This window comes from Nomascus leucogenys, chromosome 8, assembly GCF_006542625.1.
Source record: "Nomascus leucogenys isolate Asia chromosome 8, Asia_NLE_v1, whole genome shotgun sequence".
NCBI lineage: Eukaryota > Metazoa > Chordata > Mammalia > Primates > Hylobatidae > Nomascus > Nomascus leucogenys.
The window spans coordinates 48,956,750-48,976,680 of NC_044388.1; the positions used below are offsets into that span (position 1 = coordinate 48,956,750).

Sequence of the window (19,931 nt, forward strand, 5' to 3'; positions counted from 1 at the left end):
GGATATCCTACTTCATAAACAGGCTTGGGTTAACTGTTCGAGTTTCACAATTTCAAGAAGGTGTTTTGTTTTTCTTTGTTTTTAAAGATTTTAATGAGCTGAGATCAAAACCAATGACTGCTATGAGAGAAGCAGGTCTGGAAGCCGGCTGGGGTCCTGGCCCCTATTTTCCTGAGTGGCCCCGTGGCTAAACGAGTGAATGCTGGGAAGGGCTCCTGCCAGGGCCTGGCACGCGAGATGGTGCAAAATGCCAGGCAGTACCGTGCCTGCTGCTGAGTGGGTCCTGCATCCCATTGACTGCAGTCATTACCGTGGAGCGCGGGAAAGAAGTCATAGGGTATAGTCCCTATTCTCAATCCATATGCAATTGAAGAAATAGCCGTAAAACCTTCCAAAAAGAAAACACCTTGAAATTGAAAACAATTTTGAGTCATAATAAAATGGAAGGCAAAAAAAAAAAAATATGAAAACCCAATTGCTAAGAACCCAATTGCTAACTGGGATTTTAAAGTCCCATTTACAGAGTAAGAAATCTAGGTAGAAATGCATATCTTTTAGAAGACTAATTTTTGAACATGCCACACATCTGTTTAGATGACTAAAACCACAAAACACTGGCTTTGCACCCTGTTGGGACTGATGACACTGAAGTGTGAGGCCAAGAGAGGGCTGCACGGGGACATCTGGATTGAACCCAGCCCAAGCTGGGCAAGCTGCTCACCTGCAGGGGCCTGCATTTCTAAAGCTGCAATGCCAGCTTAGAGTGCGCTCCAAGGATGCCACCAACGAGGCACACAGGCTCAGGGCAGCAAGGGCAGGAACAGAGCCTCGTTTCATAGACTTGTTTCTTTTTCTAAGAAAATCTCATTCAAATACTGAATTCCACGTTGCTTGTTATTTCTCTTGAGATTTTATTAGCAATTACTCATCTGTTCTTCCACCTTCAGTATCAATGATCACTTTCATCACCCCACCAAATGTGTTGCTTAGTGCCTGGTACACTGTTGTGCAGATCCTTTATCCAAAAATCAGTGCAACCCCTTTACTCTTCCTGGTATCTTTATCGTTCATTAACCGCTTTGCCATACTTGGAAACTCTCCCTCATGGGTCAGTGTTTGTCAGAAGGGCAAGGTGCATATACACACACGGTCTTCTTCCTTGGGGTTAAGCCACTGTCCTTTGTCAGCAGGGGAGGGCCACCCGGCCATGGTCCTCGAGCCCCTTCTCAGCTCTGTTAACAGCACCTGGGACTGAGGAAGGCCCACAATGCTTTGCAAACTCAATTCCACTCAGTCCACGAACAATACAGGTTTGAACTGCGTGGGTCCACCCATGCCTTTGCTGCCCCGACACAGCAAAACCAACCCCGATCCTCCTCTTCCTCCTCAGCCCACTCAATGTGACGACAATGAGGATGAAGACCTCTAGGATGATCCACTCCCACTTCATGAGTAGTAAATGTATTTTCCTTTCTTATGATTTTCTTAATAGCATTTTCTTTTCTCTAGCTTACTTTAATACAGAATATGGCATATACATAAAATATGTAACAGACTGTTTATGTTATTAGTAAGTCGTCTGGGTAACAGCAGGCTATTCCTAGTTAAATTTTGGGGGTGTCAAAAGTTAAACAAAGATTTCAGATTGTACAGCAGGTTGGCACCCCAGCTTTCTGTCGTACAAGGGTCTACTGTATTTACAAATATTAACATATACAAAATGACACTGCATCGTTAGCCCTGTGGTCTGACCCATGCCCTGTACATATGTTTCTTGTAAGAGTGATAAAGTTAGAATTGGAGATGACAAGTTGGGCCTTTCCTGATTCTCCAAATTTTAAAAACTTGCCACATGGGGAAAACAGTATCTAACCCCAACACGGTTGGTGTAAACATAAAATACAAGAATGTATGTGAAAACAGTAAGTAAACTGTAAAATATTTTCATTTGAAAATGGACCAAATGAAATACCTGAATAAATTCATCAGGTTTTCAATATGAACCCAAGCAAAATGTCATCTGGCATTTTATTTATAACAATGGATGCTTAAACCCCACAAAACAGGCTGGCTCTGCAACTCTCTGTTTCCCAGCTCCCATTTTCAGGTATTTGCAGCAGAGCTGTTATGAATGCAGCTGGTGCTGTCTTTTGGCGGGCATAAACACTCATTCTCTTGGGTCACAGGCTGGAATGGACTGGGTCACTGCATGTGTGTTATCTTCAGTGTGCTCCAGTCCCTGTGGGGAAGAGCCGACCGCATGCCACAGCAAGAGCACGGCGTGGTCACCCACGGTTACGTGCAGCGCGGCTGCACACGGCCCACGCGTCCACAAGCAGCACAGCTCCAGTGAAGCAAAATGATCTGCCGAACCTGTTTTCCTTAGCAGAATATGAAAAAGGAAGCCACGGCACAAACCAAGGAGGAAAATGAGAAGAAATAAAAGTCCAAGCACACACACCAATTTTTCTTTTCATTAATACAACCCAACCGTAGAGTACAAGGATATTAGTTTCTTTCATATCCATCATATTTAAAGTCCATGAAGGTAGATCTGTGATTCCATAAACCTCTTATTAAATTCCTTCAATACACAAACTTGCTAAAAGTGATATGCATTCTATGTATAATCCTTAAAGTCCTTATTACTGTAATCACAGGCTGTCACACCATTTGCAACCAGAAGCGACAGCAATTTCAAAAAAAGAAAAATGGGTTTTCAGATATATTACATTTATGAATTTACTGTGGTTGTCACTCAAACATTTTGATTATTAGTATGTGATATTATGAGAAAATTGAAGTAAATTGATCCAAAAAGAATCTAAGTCCCAAGTAAATATCCTTTGCAATATAAGGATTTCACTAACATTGTCTTTAATTTGCTCCCATAAACTGCTTTGTTGATGTCTCTTGCTCCACACACTTAAAAATCTACCCACAAACTGAGCTTTTTATGCTAATTGTACTACTTTTAGACTCTTGATACAACGTAGCGTTTAAGCACATTGATTAGCTTGCTGAAAAATGATGTATTTTTGAAAAATGTTAGGAGGCAGAGGCAGAAGTCCCAGTCTGCCAACCAAATGCTCCTTGACGGCTGTAGACAGTGTTTCGTCTGGACTTCAGTTTCCTTGGCTGTAAAAGAAAGGGGTGTGATAGGTCTTCTCCGCCTCTTTCAGGCCGATAAGTAACCCTTTTACTGTGGTCTCTTAGGAAAGGTTCAAGTCGTTTTCAATAAACACTCAAAATTTTTCCACCTTGAAGGTTTAGAACAAATAGTAACGATTTATTACTAACTACCAAGCTGCCCTATAAGTCTTTTGGGGTTAGTTTTTGCTGCTTACTAAGAGAAGGTAGTTAAGAAAATTGGAGATGATTACCCAGTATTTACCAAGTACCTTTTATCTTGAAGGTTCTATCCTGGTTTTGGGAGAAAGTCACAGAGATGGCATTTCTGACCTCAGAGTAGAAAACAGGAAACACAGAGAGAGTTGCTCTGTGGTTTAACTTTCTTAACAAATTCTATCAGATGCTCATTTTCTACTAAAATGAGTAAATCCATGCACTGCTCCCAGTTTCCCATGCCCTGAGCACGTGGTTTGAGCCCCTGGCGTGCATGTGAGGCTTTCTTAGGAGCTGCAGGGCAAGGGCTGTGAAGACACAGCTGCTCCGGGGGCTCCAGGGAGGCCAAGGGGGTCGCCCCTGGGGCAGATGTCTATGGGAGAAGCCCAAGGGACACAGAGGCCAGAGGAGGAGCACACACCACAGGCAGATGTGTAGGGGAGGAGCCCAAAGGACAGACACCCAGCAGGCCCTGGGTCAGGCCCCGTGATGTCCCGGGGGAGGGGAGGAGGGTGGAGTCGGAAGGGAGCCAGGGAGGCAGGGCCCTCTGAGGGCAGAGGAGTTCTCAGTGAAGTTCCAGAAGCCAATGACCAGATCAGTGCATGTAAACAGCTTAAAAGAAAACGTTAGGCACTGGTGGCTTCGCTCTAAACCAACGGTTCTTAAAACTGCTTTCAGTTCTAGCCATAATAAAGGCATTTGAATTACGTTGCTTTTGATGAAACTATAAAGATATTGGCTTTTATAGAGTATCACGCCAGAAACAAATTTATAACATTGTTATGGTATAACAGCAGGAACACTTGGAATACACATTTTTCAGCTGAGCTCTTAAGAATTACTTTTCCCTTGCCCCAGGTTGGCAATTAAGAACTATAACTTACTTCCACCCCACCCCACCTCACCCTACCCCAGAAACAAAGAAAAACAAAGACACTGAAAAACAAACAAGCAAACAAAACCAGGAAGGTAGGTTAGGAAATGTGGGCATTGAAGGTAAATGAAAACATATGAAAAAAAGTCCATGTCTTAACGTCTTTCCGTCCTGTCCACACAGTCTCCTGCCCTCCCCGTCTGCCCCCTGGCTTTCCTGTCATGGCTGTTGCTCTCTACAATCCTTAGAAGGTCGGCACCACAGCTGGAGGCAGGCTTACCCAGGGACTGATGCCCTGATGCCCTGATGCCCTGAGCACACACAGCAGGTTCAGGGCTGAATGCAGCCAGTGTGGCTCCGGGGTGCTAGGGTGACAGGGCACATCGCGGTCCTGGGAGGGAGCAAGAAGCCAGAATGACCGCAATCATACAACGATTTCCAACAACAAAGGAGAGACGCACACAGCTGGTGGGTATCTGCAGTGAGCACAAAGTGGCTTCCGGGGGTTTCATTTAGAAAACTTGCCCGTCCTTAGGTTCACCGTTGTGATTCAATCCCTGAGATTCTGTTAGCCAGCGACTAAACTACCAAGGCGTGTGGTGACTTAGTTTGTTAGGAAGTCCAACTATAACATTTGGAAATCATCAGAGCCTCAGCTGTCTACAGTGATGCATGTTATAAATAACTGGGAAAGCACAACATTTTTCACAGTTTTCCAGTTCAAAGGAATAATTTGGAACTGTCTATAACCGTACACTACTCCAGTGCACTCCACCCATCCAAATACTGAGACAATCCTGAAGGCGTTTCATTAAATCTCACCTTACTGCAGAGTGCAAAGATACTAAAATTAATCAAGTGGTTTTGTTCTAGCAGGCCATCTTTGTTCCTAATGCCAGGAGAATACGCATTTCTAACCGTGACCTAAGGCTCTGGTTCTGGGGCGGCACTGGAGGAGCGGGAAGACAGCTGCTAGGCCACGCGGATATGAAGATGATCCAAACGGCAGCGCTCGCTGTCAGCTTTCAATGTTCCCACGCACAGAGCTAGCTCGTCTAGCTCCATCACCGGACCCCTAGCCCCGGCCCAACAGAGCTGTGTGGCACAGCTGGCTGAGCTGTCACCACGTGTGCAGACACGAGAGGCTTCCCTGGCTCTGCAGGGCAGGCCTGAAGCCAAGGGATCAAAACAAGGGCAGGTTTTCCAACGCCCCACGAAGTCTTCAGACTAAACTGTTTAAGAAAAGCAACAAATTCAGGGCTAACATTCACACCAAATGTAGCCAAGACCAGGAGGAAATAATAGCTGGGACGGGGGAAGAGGATGCCAAGACGGTAGCATCTATGCAAGTATCTGTCACTATCTGTGTACCACAGGGCACACAGGTGTGAAGTGTGTAAATGAGTTTTGGAGAGAGTCCCTCTATAATTAGATAAACAAAACCAGGTCAAGTGAGAAAAAATCCCTAATGCTTTCCACAGCACCTTAGAAGCCTAAATTCTCAGAGTTCCTAGTACAGATATAGAATATGACAAGAAACATGCACGGCTTCCCCAACGCCTCACTGATGGAGAGACCACGGTAGAGGGTAGGCAGGCAGCCTTTCTCACCTGCCTGGCGGGAGCAGGTCCAGCTGGCAATGACTTCTGAATGGAAATGATGGTACTGCTAGAATATGAGAAGGTACCATGACTGCTGCTGCCACAGCCCATCCAGCTGCAGAACTGACTTTGGGGTGAGACTAAACGAGAGCTATGGGGTCAGAAAAAGCCAGGGGGTAGATTGGACAGAGACACAGTGTGGAAAGAAATAAAAGAGAAGAAGGAAGATGTTCGTATTTCATATTCCATCAATTCCTCCCAATGGCTGATTCTACGAAGCAAGAAAACCACCACGAGTGTGGAACATGGCACCCTATGGCGAGGCTGTACTGTCAGGACCGAACATGGCACCCTATGGCGAGGTTGTACTGTCAGGACCGAACATGGCACCCTATGGCGAGACTGCAGTCAGGACCCAGGGCCCACTTGAAGACACTCCCCCAAAGAGGGCACAACTAAATTAAAAAAAATCAACTACAATGAATTGAAGCTCATCAAATTATGTTTACATCATGACTTCATAAAGGTAATCAAAAAATAAAAAAATACCTTAGTAATGACCTTTGAGAAATACTAGGAAACCAACTCATTCTGAAAACTGCTAACTAATCAGGCATCTATCCTGCCCCTCCTGTATGAACTGTACTTCACAGCTTAATGAAAAAAATTTAATTTATTTAGTGTTCCAGCTAACAATTATTATTTTCAATTTCTAATAAGAAATAGATTATGAAAACAATTACCAATGGTGCTATAACCATTAGATGAAAAGTTTAATCATCAAAAGCAGAGACAACCAAACATAAGGTATCCCCTGATGGAAGTAAACAACATAAAATCAAACCTCAAACTGATAGCTTCCTTATTAACCACAAATTTATAGGAAACACAAGGGACAAAGGAACAGGTTAAATGACACCATGAGGAAGCTATCTGAAAAATCTAGAATGTGAGAAAATCTACAGAACAAAAAACCCAATGTATTCAGCTAAAGATGGGTGGGTAACAGGGAAACGACCACTTCACTGAGCACCAAAAGTGACTCAAGAGGTTTATTTTTCTTAACTAAGAGACATATCAACCAAACGTAATGTGTAGACCTTGACTGAATCCTGATACGAACAAACTAACTGTCCAAAAAGCTTCTACGAGAATTTGAACATTGACTAAATATCTGATAAAATTAAGGAATTACTGTTAACTTTTTCCAGATCTAATAATGGTACTATGATTATGTTTCTTTTAAAAAAAATCAGTCCTTATCTGATATGTGTATGGATGAAATGATCTAATATCTGGGATTTACTTCAAAATAATAGATCTCAGAGGTAGTGAGGAGCCCAGGGGCACAGATGAAACAAGACTGGCCATGAGATGATTGCTGCTGAAGTTGGCCAATAGGTCAACTGATGTGTCAGACTGTTCGGTTTGGATATATGTCTGAAAACTTCCATAACCAAAAGTTTTTAAATGACTTGGACTGTTTATTTGTACAATAGTATGTTAGTTTACCCTGATGCCAAACAGCATAGTTTATAGCTATCAATTTAATACATAATAAAATAAATACTTTAGCAGATAAGACATGCAATGAAGAAAATATGTAGGCCACGGGTCATCTTGAAGTTAATAAATTTCACATTTAAGACCATTTGAGCCAAAATCTAGCTTTATTGAAAAATGCTTGGCAGACAAAGAAACTATAACCAAATGTCTAAAGCATTGTACAAATGGTTTTACAGCACTGACTCTAATATATCAAACAGCTTATAAAAAAGAAGAAAATGTCTGAAAACAAGCAAGTTTAGTGAAACTTTTTTTTAAAAAAAGATGACCAATGAAAATTATACTCCTTTAGAAAATGTAAAATTGCTGTTTGCTTTAAATAAATACCAGACCATTAATATCTACCTCCAAACTTTTTAAATGTAATTAAGAATAGTCCTAGGGATTGATAGTTTTCCATCAGAATTCAGTAAAGAAAAAAAGATTATTGACTTAGGCTTCTCTCTTCAGAGATGAAGTCCACTCAATTGGTATCTGTTTCGATCAAAAGCAGAAGTCGTAAAGTGCCAAAGTACTCAATGACGAGGACACAGGAACCCCGTGAGGGATGGGTGGGTGACAGGGAAACAACCACCACTGAGATCCAACACTCACCGTCCACACTCGGAGATGAAAACATCCACCACTGAGCGCCAACACTCAACGTCCACACTCGGAGATGAAAACATCCACCACTGAGATCCAACACTCACAGTCCACACTCGGAGATGAAAACAACCACCACTGAGATCCAACACTCACAGTCCACACTCGGAGATGAAAACAACCACCACTGAGATCCAACACTCACCGTCCACACTCGGAGATGAAAACATCCACCACTGAGCGCCAACACTCACCGTCCACACTCGGAGATGAAAACCACCACTGAGTGCCAACACTCACCGTCCACACTCGGAGATGAAAACCACCACTGAGTGCCAAACTCACCGTCCACACTCGGAGATGAAAACCACCACTGAGTGCCAACACTCACCGTCCACACTCGGAGATGAAAACCACCACTGAGTGCCAACACTCACCGTCCACACTCGGAGATGAAAACCACCACTGAGTGCCAACACTCACCGTCCACACTCGGAGATGAAAACAACCACCACTGAGTGCCAACACTCACCGTCCACACTCGGAGATGAAAACATCCACCACTGAGATCCAACACTCACCGTCCACACTCGGAGATGAAAACAACCACCACTGAGATCCAACACTCACCGTCCACATTCGGAGATGAAAACAACCACCACTGAGATCCAACACTCAACGTCCACACTCGGAGATGAAAACAACCACCACTGAGCGCCAACACTCACCGTCCACACTCGGAGATGAAAACATCCACCACTGAGCGCCAACACTCACCGTCCACACTCGGAGATGAAAACAACCACCACTGAGCGCCAACACTCACCGTCCACACTCGGAGATGAAAACAACCACCACTGAGATCCAACACTCAACGTCCACACTCGGAGATGAAAACCACCACTGAGATCCAACACTCACAGTCCACACTCGGAGATGAAAACAACCACCACTGAGATCCAACACTCACTGTCCACACTCGGAGATGAAAACCACCACTGAGATCCAACACTCACAGTCCACACTCGGAGATGAAAACAACCACCACTGAGATCCAACACTCACAGTCCACACTCGGAGATGAAAACCACCACCACTGAGATCCAACACTCACCGTCCACACTCGGAGATGAAAACATCCACCACTGAGATCCAACACTCACCGTCCACACTCGGAGATGAAAACAACCACCACTGAGATCCAACACTCACCGTCCACACTCGGAGATGAAAACAACCACCACTGAGATCCAACACTCACAGTCCACACTCGGAGATGAAAACATCCACCACTGAGATCCAACACTCACCGTCCACACTCGGAGATGAAAACAACCACCACTGAGATCCAACACTCACCGTCCACACTCGGAGATGAAAACAACCACCACTGAGATCCAACACTCACCGTCCACACTCGGAGATGAAAACAACCACCACTGAGATCCAACACTCACCGTCCACACTCGGAGATGAAAACATCCACCACTGAGATCCAACACTCACCGTCCACACTCGGAGATGAAAACAACCACCACTGAGATCCAACACTCACCGTCCACACTCGGAGATGAAAACAACCACCACTGAGATCCAACACTCAGAGTCCACACTCGGAGATGAAAACATCCACCACTGAGATCCAACACTCACTGTCCACACTCGGAGATGAAAACCACCACTGAGCGCCAACACTCACCGTCCACACTCGGAGATGAAAACCACCACCACTGAGCGCCAACACTCACTGTCCACACTCGGAGATGAAAACATCCACCACTGAGCGCCAACACTCAGAGTCCACACTCGGAGATGTAAACAGATTCTGAAAAGTGTCCCAACAAACAGCACTAGGAATATGACGTTCATGATGGTACCCTTAAAATTCTGTGGGGCTCAAAGAGTCTTTAGAATAATGAAGAAAGGTAGAACTACATTTAGGAGATCTTTGGTGTTACAAGTATTTTCTAATATTTGAATTCTTTTTTTTTTTTTTTGAGACAGGGTCTCAGTCTGTCACCCAGGCTGGTGTGCAGTGATGGGATCTTGGCTCACCACACCTTGACCTCCCAGCCTCACGTGATCCTCCCACCTCAGCCTCCTGAGTAGCTGGGACCACAGGTATGTGCCACCATGCCCAGCTAATTTTTGTGTTTTTTTTTTTTGTAGGGATGGGGTCTCACTATGTTGCCCACGCTAGTCTCTAACTCCTGGGCTCAAGCGATCCACCTACCTCAGCCTCCCAAGGTGCTGGGATTACAGGTGTGAACCACCATGCCTGCCTCCCAAGGTGCTGGGATTACAGGTGTGAACTGCCGCGCCTGCCTCCCAAGGTGCTGGGATTACAGGTGTGAACTGCCGCGCCTGCCTCCCAAGGTGCTGGGATTACAGGTGTGAACTGCCGCGCCTGCCTCCCAAGGTGCTGGGATTACAGATGTGAACCGCTGCGCCTGGCCTCGAATTCTTCGTAAATGGGAGGTCCATGTTATTTTTGGTTATTTATCCTAATTAATAAACCAAAGTTCTCTTTTTGACATTTATTGAATAAAAAATAGTTGACTCAATTTGACTTTCTGTTGAAAATAATTATTAATATAAAAAACCCAGGCCGGGTGTGGTGGCTCACGCCTGTAACCTTAGCACTTTGGGAGGCCGAGGCGGGCGGATCACCTGAGGTCAGGAGTTCGAGACCAGCCTGACCAACATGGAGAAACCCCGTCTCTACCAAAAATACAAAATTAGCCGGGCATGGTGGCGCATGCCTGTAATCCCAGTTACTCGGGAGGCTGAGGCAGGAGAATCACTTGAACCCAGGAGGTGGAGGTTGCTGTGAGCCGAGATTGCGCCATTGCACTCCAGCCTGGGCGACAAGAGCGAAAACTCCGTCTCAAAAAAAAAAAAAAAAACAAAAAAAAAAAAACCAAAGGGTAAATTTGGTATTTTATTGATGTTCATTTTCACCTATCATCTATGGCTTGAGTCACCCTTACCAACGCATTAACCAATCAACTAGTAACTGAATAAATCTATTACTGGATGCTTACTCCAAGCCAGGTGCCTTGCTAGTCATGGATACAGAGAGGAGACACAAGCAGGAGGGTTCACATCCAGACAGGTGGACCAGCAGGACAGCGTGTGGGGAGCACTGTGAGCTGGGCTGGGCTCAGGTGAACTGATGGGGACAGCAAGGTGTCTCCAGGCCTCAGCCAGGCCCACGTGGACTGCAGGACAGTGTGTGGGGAGCGCTGAGCTGGGCTGGGCTCAGGTGAAATGATGGTACAGCAAGGTGTCTCCAGGCCTCAGCCAGGTCTGAGGGGATGAAAGGAAGGTCAAGTGAAGGCAGCTGTGTGCTTGAGGGCATCTGGGAAAGGGAATGCTGGGTCTTTGAGGACTAGCAGTGGCCCAGTGTGGACTGAGTGTAGACGACCAGGAACGGCTGGTATGAAGAGATGAGGCTTCAGAGCTAAGCAGGTCAGCACATGACCAGTACTAAAACTGTTTTCCTCCAAAGGCTAGGGGCCATTAAATGACTGTGAGGAAAGAAGAAACCTGAATGAAAATGAATTTTGAAAGAATATTTCAGCAGGATTTGAGGGTGTGAGACTGGAGAGGAAGAGATCAGATAAGGAAAGACAATCTGTTCTGATAGGTAATATCTGAAAATCTGAATCTGATAGGTAAGATAAAGAAACCTGAGATGGGATGGCGCTATGCAGAAAGGGACATTTAGAACCTCTGCTGTCCAAGGGGGTGTGTCCAAGTGCTCCCAGTCTGGTGTCCTTTAAGTGGAGAACATTCAGGGCACACTCTTGAGATCAGTACCCTGGCTCCACAGATGCTGAGGGAGAACACGCGTGCTTACCACCCTGGTTAAGTGAGAACGCAATGCGTCCACCTCCTACACAGAACTGTCGGCTTCTCTATGCTTTAAACCTGGAAATCAGAAACTGCTATTTGAACAACTTGGAAAACTTGGAGAGTCCTTGTATAGAATAGACTTGGTAATATTTGTTAACTTTATGAATGAAAAACAAATACTTTCTATCTGTACATGAAGTACTTTATAGACATTGAGTATACAGATTAAGAGATTAATTTCACTTTATTCTACTCTTGCTGTTCCAAACACGTATATTTTCATATCCATGAATTCAAGTTAGACTAAGTTTAAATGGCAATGAATGTATGGTTTATTTTGGCAGGTGCCAAAGTATAATTAGGTCTTTAAAAAAATTATTTGTTTTTTGAGACAGGGTCTCCCCCTTTGCCCAGGCTGGAGTGCAGTGGTGCAATCATAGGCCACTAGAACCCTGAAGCCCTGGCCTCTAATGACCTTACTGGTGACATCACTAACTCATACGATTAAAATGCAGCTTTCTAAATTCTTTTTAAAAATGTACAATGGGGAATGGAAAACTACCTCTATTTTCCGCTGAATTGATAACGTGAATACAATGTTATTATTTGAAGGTGATGTTTGGGGTACTATGAAGGTGTGGGTTGTCTTAGTTACATTGTAACTAAGACATTACAACGTAAGTGTATCTAAATGCTTCCACCAAAACTGAAAAAGCAGCAAAGGGAGGAGAACTTGAAGTCTGATTATGTTAAGAAGAGGGGATAGCTCTGCTTATGGATTTATTTTTTTATTGATAGAAAAGTAAGAGCAATACATGCTGAGTGGAAAGAAAAATGTCTTATAATCCTTATTCGGTCATTCATTAGGACATTTACGTACGGGGAAGAACCACCAGACTCCGCAATGACTGTAATTATGTAGAGGTGTCATCTTGTGAAGAGGTTAGCATGGCTCCTGCCTCTGGTCATCCAATGACTACCAAACACCATGGCACATCTGTATCTATGTAACAAACCTGCATGTTCTGCACATGTGTCCCAGAACTTAAAGGAAAATGAAATAAAATAAAAATAAATAAAACAAAAATTTCAAACATAAAAAAAGGAAGTAAACCCTACTTGGTCATAATGAATTAGTGTTCCACTGTATGGACAATAGTGCTTTGATCTAGTAAAAATAATTGTTAGAATTTTTTGTTCCAATGTTCATGAGGGACACTAGTCTGTAATTTTCTTTCCTTGTAATGTTCTTGTCATATTTTTGATTTGGGGTTATGCAGGTTTCATAAAATGAGATTGAATATGCTTGCTATTATATTTTCTGATAAAGTCTGTATAAAATTGGTATTATTTATTCCTTAAATGTTACATAGAACTTATCAGTAAAACCATTTGGACTTGGAATTTTCCACAAAGAAAGGTCTTTGATTGTGAATTCAACTTAATAAATATAGAAATTTTTCTATATTTAATCATCTTTTAAAAAATTAAAAATCAAAACCCAAAAAGTTTGTCTTTTCTATTTTCCCACATTCCACTGATTTCTGATACTTTTTATTCCTTCCTTTAGATTCAAGTTTCCATCGAGTATGAGTTTCTCTGGCTGCATCCCTCTGTGCCTCTGCAGGAGTGCTGGGCACCTGCTGCAGCACTCGTGGACAGCCCTTGGATCTGACTGGTGCAAGCTCCCCTCCTGCAGGGGTTCAAGCGCCCCCTCCCGTCTGTCTGCTTTTGATAGCTCTCCAGTGCTTCTCACAGCTGGGTTTCTATATTCTGTGCAGAGTTCAATTTTTAACTGTGGAAGGGTTAGTCTGATAAGTTCTTCCTCTATTACTGAAACCAAAATTCATCTGAAGCTTGTACTTTTTATTCTGTGGTAGTTCTAATTAAGAAAGCATGCTACATTTTCATTAATTTTAGGATAGTTCCATCACGGGCTTACATAAAGGCATTGTAGAAACTAAGTGTAAGATAGTGCTACTACTAAGCTAACTTTACTAGGTTTTTCTTCATAAATTTACCCAAAGTGGAATTTATTCCGTTTTCAAATGTCTAATAAAATGCTGAACATCATTCAGTGAGTGTTCCTGCAATGACTAGAGGCTTTCCTCTAGACTGACATGAAGACATGATGGCAATAACTCAGCAACTAGGATTCCTGAAAATATCAGGAAAAACTGTCAAATGACTTGCTGAAACCTAAATTCACCATGTATGCCATTTCTCTATCAAACAAGTGTGTGTCCAAGAAGAAAACAAGTTAGTACGGTAATGTGCCTGTTCTTTGTGGGTATGCTGTCTCCATGAAGTTTTTCATTTCTTTAAAATACAGAAATTTCTTTTTTTAAAATTAAAAATACATCAATTCCTCCCCAATATTTTTAAAAACAAAATTTTAAAGTAGAAAATTAAAGTTTTCTGGCATGCTCCTTCCTATCCCGTTTCAAGATATGTTTATACATGTCAAATTGTACATATGAAATTGATACATTGTCTTTTTCAATAAAAATGAGGAAAGAATGAATGCATGTTTCCTTAATCAACATTTTCTACCAATATATGGACAGTCCCCCACATATAGGTATGCATTTACTTATCCATCTATCCATCTCATTCATTATAAAGAAAGCATAGTATTTGTTGAGATATATAATAAATTATTTAACTAATTCATTACTGATGGGCATTTAGTTTTTCAGATTCTACATATATTAAAAAATGCTTCAATAAACATCACTGTACATAATTCTTTACTTACTTCTGTAAAACTTTCCTTAAGATAAATTCTTAGAAACAAAATTTCTAAGTAAATTCTATACATATAAATGTGTGCATACACACATACACACACACGTATGTGTATAGATGGGCCAATTTACACTCCTAGAAAGATGATGGAATAGTTTGTTTCTTTGTACCTTTGCCAAAAAGCAGGTATTATCAAGCTTTACAATATTTGTCAATCCAGAGAATTTTAACAAAATGATACCCTAACGGTATTTTAAATTACAGTTTTGAGAATTGATGAATTTTATCCTATTTTTATATTTATTGGCCATATTAGTTATTTTGTGAATTTCATGAACTTGTGTCTATTCTACCAGCACATCTGCCTTTTTCTTTGTGGATTTCGTTTTCTTTTTTTTTTTTTTTTTTTTGAGACGGAGTTTCACTCTTGTTGCCCAGGCTGGAGTGCAGTGGTGTAATCTTGGCTCACAGCAACCTCTGTCTCCTGGGTTCAAGCGATTCTCCTGCCTCAGCCTTCCGAGTAGCTGGGATGACAGGCATGCACCACCACGCCCGGTTAATTTTGTATTTTTAGTAGAGATGAGATTTCTCTATTTTGGTCAGGCTGGTCTTGAACTCCCGACCTCAGGTGATCTGCCCGCCTCAGCCTCCCAAAGTGCTGGGATTACAGGAGTGAGCCACCGCGCCTGGCTCTTTGTGGATTTCTAATGGAGGCTGCTTATTGTCTAGCAACACAGCACAATGCCTAAAATTCAGGGCTGCCTGGATTTGAACTCGGAACCCCTACCCCACCACTTCCTAGCTACAAGACCTTGAGCAAGTCACTTAACCTCTTTGTGCTCAGTGGCTTCATCTGTAAAATGAGAATAAAAATACTGCTTACTCCTTGAGGGGCTGTTATATAGATTAAATCAGGTGATTTATGCAAAGCCCTCCGCTTTGCACACAGTATATATGCAACAAATGCTGACTACATTACTAAATGTGTACATAGTAATGTGTGTGTATAAATGCATGTATAAGGAATATATGTATGTATAAATTCACATATACATGTAACATACAACTTATTTTATAAGGACCCGAAAACATTTTAATGATCCATTTTCTCAGAGAGCTACATTAAACTTTGAGGTCTGTCTGCAGTTGTCCATTTTTTGAAAATCAAACAAAAATTACAATTTCTCCTTATCTCCATTCTTGTAGCATTTTTCTTATTCTCTAGAAATTCTATGCTGGACCTGAGCTTTGAATAATTTAAGTTACAGGATGCAAGAGATAACCTAATTGTGCAACGTCTCTCGTAAAATTCAGTGAAAACATCTGCAAGATACATTCCAAAAGGCAGAGATCTTAAAATAAAATTCAACAAACATAGACTTGAGAAGAGCTGTGCTTCTGCCTCTGTCTCCATACTTAGATTTACACTTTCTTTCTCTTTAATTTGTTGGAATATGCTGCTTGGCACACTGCTTGGACAACACACTTCCAAGTCTCGCTCACAGACGGACTGTGCACCCCAAGCCTGTGCTCTGGCACATCACCGACGGGCAGGAGGTTACTCTGCTCTAGGTTATATGCATCATACATGTAAGCAACCAACTCTGCTGTTATTTTTAGAATGGTCCTAGACATACTCATGTCACAAATTATATAAAGTTTTCCCCTTCCCATTATAATGTCAATTACTATAATTAATATAAGAACATTTGAATCAAAAATCAGCTCATTATTTACCTATAGAAAATGATTAAGCTTAGATTCACTTAGTAAATACCTTTAAATAATACATATTAATTTAAATTTTTATGACTTTTTGATAGAAAAAATAGTTAAAACCAGTATTTAAGAGAAAACTTAAAGAAATACTTTTTTCTTATTTAATGTTTCAAAGATGTGAACTTCAATGTGTATTTGTAAATAAAGACCAACAGTATTCTTAATTTATTTAAAATTTATAAAAGTCAAATACTAAGAACTCTTAATAATTTCAGATAACAGAACAATTAAAATCTTAACAGCAGTTTTGTGACTCAGAACTAACCAGAATAATCTTTACTGACATATACACAAATAAAGAGGTGACACCAATTTAAATACCCAACGGTAAGATTTAAAAAAACATAGCTACGGCTTTAACGGATATCTCTTGTTGAATCATGAAATTAATCAACTGGATTTTTGTTTTAATCACTACATACAGTATCGGAAACTAAATTTATTGGTAACTACAGCAATAAGTAATCAGTTACCTATATGATTTGCAAAATTCAGTTTCTGAAGAAGAAAACTCTGAAGATAATACTAAAGTTGTTAATTGAAATTATTTTGGAAGATTAATAGTCAAACTATTTTGGCTGTTCACTTTACACAACGTCTCAACTTAAGTCAGCTTTAAACAAACTAAAAATCACTATATGACTATGCAAGGCTGAGGTTCAGTTAGTAATCATGAAGTCAAAACTACACAAAGAACAGAACCAAATAGAGTTTATAAAAGCGAAACGAGCACCGATGACTTCTACATGTTTTTGGAATCTGAGAAAGAGTAAATAAATTGCTGATAGTATGGTGCTATGTGCCATTTGCTTATGAAACAAAATTTATCTTAGGAAAAAAACAAAACCAAAAAACAAAGCTATGTTAAAAAAAAAAAGCCTCACCACTTAATGTCACACAGCCAGAAGAATCTTAATTTTGTATTGAAGATTATCTGAGGTTACAGACTCTTATTAAGATCAATCTCAGGATTACATTTAGGTTCTGATCCCAACTCACAACAGAGGCTTGTCTAGTTCAATGTCATGGCTGGAAAATATGAAGGTCATAGAGAAAGGACTCTGGGTACCTTAAATAAATCCAATGAGGACTTTGAAATTCCAAGCCATGGTAACTAACTGGATGCAGCAGGAACCTAAGATCCCTGTTAGTCCAGCACTGCCTGCCATTTACCCCCCGTGCCCTGGCTGCTGCCCACTGAGGTGCTGTCACAGGATTCACAGCCTCGTGATAATGACCAGCAGCCCCTGCACTGAAGTCCTGTGACCTAACGATGCCCTTCAGGGAACGGGCCTTCATAGATGTCTGTTTTCCGAAGACACCTTGGAGAGGATGGATGGGAAAGACCTGCCTTTCACCTGACAGACATTCTCGACTGCCCTTGCCGGTGTTCGGCATACACTAAAGATGCCTCACTGTTTGTTAAGGGAGGCAGCAGGTCTGAGAGAGGGCTGGCAAAGAAAAGTCTTCCTCTGCATCAGGGGCAAATAAATCCTCTTTCTCACTAACAATCAGAGATTTCAGTGACGACAGAGAAGAATCACTTTGTTGAGACTGAAACTCGGTGGCCCATTCTAAATTTTTATAGTAATCACTGAAGCGCAGGAAACTCAGAGGGGCTGTGTCATGATTTTTTTCTATTCTCAAAGAAGTATCACAAGTGATTTAATAGCCTTGAACATAACCAAATAAGATAAGCATGATTTCAGAGTGAACAGTTAATGTACTTACATGCGAATCACAGGAAAAGATATGAACTTTGACAAAATTCATTTAAACTATTACTGAACAATGTATTACTTTTTGCAGTAATACATTGTTCAGTAATAGTTTACATAATTAAATACAGAATTGCTGATGTGTTAGATGTGTGAACAGTTAATGTACTTACATGCTAATCACAGGGGAAGATACGAACTTTAACAAAATTCATTTTAACTATTACCAAACAATGTATTACTTTTTGCATGGTGATGCAAGGTAATACATTGTTCGGTAAGAGCTTAAATAGTTAAACAGATAGAATTGATGATATGTTAGATATACTTGACAGTTGCATTTTAATTGAAATGCAGTTGCTCAAATTTAGCAAGCGTACACAACTACGATATGAGAATTCACAAAGGACAAGAAAATGAGTACTCTAACTCATTTTAATTCAGCAGATATGAATATCCACCGTGTACTGTTTATTAAAAAGCGAACCAGAAGAACAGTGGAAGCTAGAACACTGTATAATGTACCTTCCTACTGAGAAAATTTTGAGAAAAATCAGGCAAAAGCATATGGCAAACACTTGGAAGAGAAGGAGCAACTGGCACATTTAGAAAGATGGTATATTATTATAGAAAATGCCAGTCTTCATTTACTCCACAAACACACACACACAGCATCAGCTGAGTGTCAGAAACTGCACTGTGCTAAAAACTCTGAAAACATGACACCCGAATGACGACCTTGTGCTGAGACTGTCCAGCAAGGAGGTAGATAATAACAAAACATTTCCTGCGGGCACAGAGAGTGGTAAGAACTGCTCTGGGAGCACCATGAATGGAGGTAGGCCAATGCGACCTGGAGACATGCAGGGGATGGGCTGGGTGAGCTCCCAGAGGACACAGGGCCTGGAAGGGCAGGAGAGGTTAGGAGAGGGGCAGAGGTGCGAGGGACTAGGCACAGGGTTCACAGTGCACGAAGCACCTAGCCTGCCTGCTGCCTGGGGGAGCCCGTGGAGAGGGAAGTAACTCATAGCAAGCACAGGGAGTACTGTTGGGCCTCTGCATCTGTGGCCTCTGCATCTGTGGCCTCCACAACAGCGGCTTCTGCATCTGTGGATTCAACCAACCATGAATGGAAAATATTCTGGGGTGGCGGGACCAGACGGCTGCATCTGTACTGAGCATGTACAAACTTTCTTCCTTGTCATGACTCCCTAAACAATACAGTAAAACAACTATTCACAAAGCATGGGCATTGTATTAGGTGTTATAATCTAGAAATGACTTAAGGCATACAGGAGGATGTGCATAGGTTACATGCAAATATGACACCATTTCACACCAGGAACTTGAGCGTCCGTGGAATCTGGTACCTGTGGGGATGCTACCTTGTCTGAGAAGTCTGGGGTTAGCCTCAGGGAGAATGAGCCTCCTCGAAGGTTTTTCAGCAGGGGATTGACAGGATCCAATTTATATTTTAGAAGGATGAGCTTTTCAAAAAGGCAGAGGTTGAGTCCAGCTGGAGAGGGGCTGTGGGGTGGAGCACTGGGCCAGTGGGCAGGGTGCCAGGGCAGAGGCTGGCACAGCACAGCTTCCCAGGTTTTACTATCATGAGAAGATGTCGTAAGAATTTTAAGTAAGATACTGATAGAACCTGCCTTAGACTTTAAAAGGATGTACTTTGAGGGTATGAACTGAATGTGGTTTGGGCACAGAAAAGTGTGTGTACAGAAAAGCACAGGAGGAATAAGGGCTGGCGTGACTGCCATGACTGTGAGCTCAGGAAATGCAATAACTATGGTCACATTAAGTGACTGTAGCTAATTTAATGATCCCAGTTTTTAGTTTAGGCTTTTGGCA

The 19,931-nt window shown here is 41.9% G+C and overlaps 1 protein-coding gene across 7 annotated transcripts in view; it reads right to left on the minus strand.

Moving 5' to 3' along the window:
* The window catches only part of EXOC2 (exocyst complex component 2), a 199,190-nt gene that overhangs the window by 26,372 nt on the left and 152,887 nt on the right, over positions 1–19,931 (minus strand). The gene's annotated exons all lie outside the window — the stretch shown is intronic.